The following is a 2,024-nucleotide window of genomic DNA, read 5'->3' on the forward strand; positions in this document are numbered from 1 at the left end:
GCACCCCATGGAGAGGGGATGGGCACCCCCCAAGCAGCCCCACGGCCCCCCTGAACCCCGTGGAGAGGGAATGGGCACCCCCAAGCAGCCCCACGGCCCCCCAGCCCCCCCATGCACAGGGGCCATTTACCCCTCCGGAGCGCCTGCCCCACACGCACCTCTTCACCCTGTGCAGGACCTGTCCTTGGAGGACGATCATCTTCCCCGGGCACAAGCCCCCGGAGATGTAGCCGGAGAAGGGGATGCTCTGGAAGATCCCAGGGATTTGGGTGCGGCGGCCCTGGGGGGGCACCCCGGGCCCATAGGGCCACCCCAGGCCCCCTATGGCCACCTTGGTCTTGTGGGTCACCTCGGTCCCGTTGGGTCACCCCGGCCACCCCTGGTCCCACCGGCCACCTCTGAACCTTGTGGCCACCTCTGGCCCCCTATGGCCACCCCTGGCCCCCTATGGCCACAGTTGGCCCCCTATGGCCACCCCTGACCCATAGGGTCCCACTCAGTCCTACATGGCCACCCCGGCCATGTGTGACCATCCCGGTCCCATTGGGTCACCCCCGGCCCCTTACGGTCACCCCTGTCACCCTATGGCCACCCTTGGTCCCATATAGCCCCTGGCCCTGTATGGCCACCCCCTGCCCCATACGGCCACCCCCAGCCCTGTATGGCCACCTCATGCCCCATTGGGCCACTTCCAGCCCCATATGCTGCCCCTGTCCCCTTCAACCTCTCTGGCCCCATATGGCCCCTCCAGCCCCACATGATCCCCTTCAGCACTATATGACCCCTCCAGTCCCGTATGGCCCCCTCCAGTCCCATATGATCCCCTTCAGCACTATATGACCCCTCCAGTCCCGTATGACCCCTCCAGTCCCATATGATCCCCCTCAGCACTATACGATCCCCCCAGTCCCATATGGCCCCTCCAGTCCCATATGGCCCCTCCAGTCCCATAGGATCCCCTTCAGCACTATACGATCCCCCCAGTCCCGTATGGCCCCTCCATTCCCATATGATCCCCTTCAGCACTATACGATCCCCCCAGTCCCATATGGCCCCTCCAGTCCCATATGATCTCCTTCAGCACTATATGACCCCCCCAGCCCCATATGGCCCCCCAGCCCCCTACGGCGCCGGCAGCCGGGCCCCGCTCACTGGGTTGAGGATGGGCGCCTGGAAAGCCATGGTGGCCGCGTGTCCCTGCCCTCGGTGGCGTCGCGGCTGCTCCGGCTGCTTCACTTTCGTTTCCTGCAGGGCAGCTCCAGCTCCAGCTCCGGCTCTGGCTGCGCCGCCCTTAACCCCTGCGGCTCTGCTGGGCCCCGCGCGCTCGGCGCGCCCGGGAGCTGTCGGGGACTGGTGCCCTCGGGGGGCCTGGGCAGCCTCCCCCCCCCCCCCGCGTCCCCGCCGGGTGGCCCCGCCACAATCCCTCCCTCGACAGTATTGCCAAGTCTGGGGCTCCATGCCCTGCCCATCACCCTGGCCTCAGGCCTGCGCCCCCCGGGGCAGAGCTGTGCATTGGAGCGCATCAATTTGGCAATCGGAGTGTATCGGTTTAACGATCGGAGCATATCAATTTGCCGATCGGAGCGTATCGATTTATCAGTCGGAGCGCATCAATTTATCAATCGGAATGTATTGATTTGGCGATCGGAAAGCATCGATTTGCCGATCGGCGCCTATCGATTTATCCATCAGAGTGTATCGATTTGCCGATCGGAGCGTATCGATTTATCAATTGGAGCACATCGATTTGCCGATTGGCACGTATCGATTTGCCGATCGGAGCGTGGGGCCGGCTCAAGGAGCGCCGCAGGCCGCCAGCGCCCCGTGTCGGGGTCCCCGGCCCCGGCGTGTCCGGCCTGGGCGCAGTGACGGGGGGACGTTTCTCTCCCGCTGCGGGAGGAAGCGCTGGCGGCGCTGGGGGCTCCGCGCACCCGTGTTGCACAGGCTGCGGGTCTCGCACATGCACGTTGCACGGGCTGCAGGTTTTGCACGTGTTGCACGGGCTGCAGGTCTCGAACACGCAC

Source organism: Apteryx rowi, unplaced genomic scaffold, assembly GCF_003343035.1.
Source record: "Apteryx rowi isolate R43461 unplaced genomic scaffold, aptRow1 scaffold_1249, whole genome shotgun sequence".
NCBI lineage: Eukaryota > Metazoa > Chordata > Aves > Apterygiformes > Apterygidae > Apteryx > Apteryx rowi.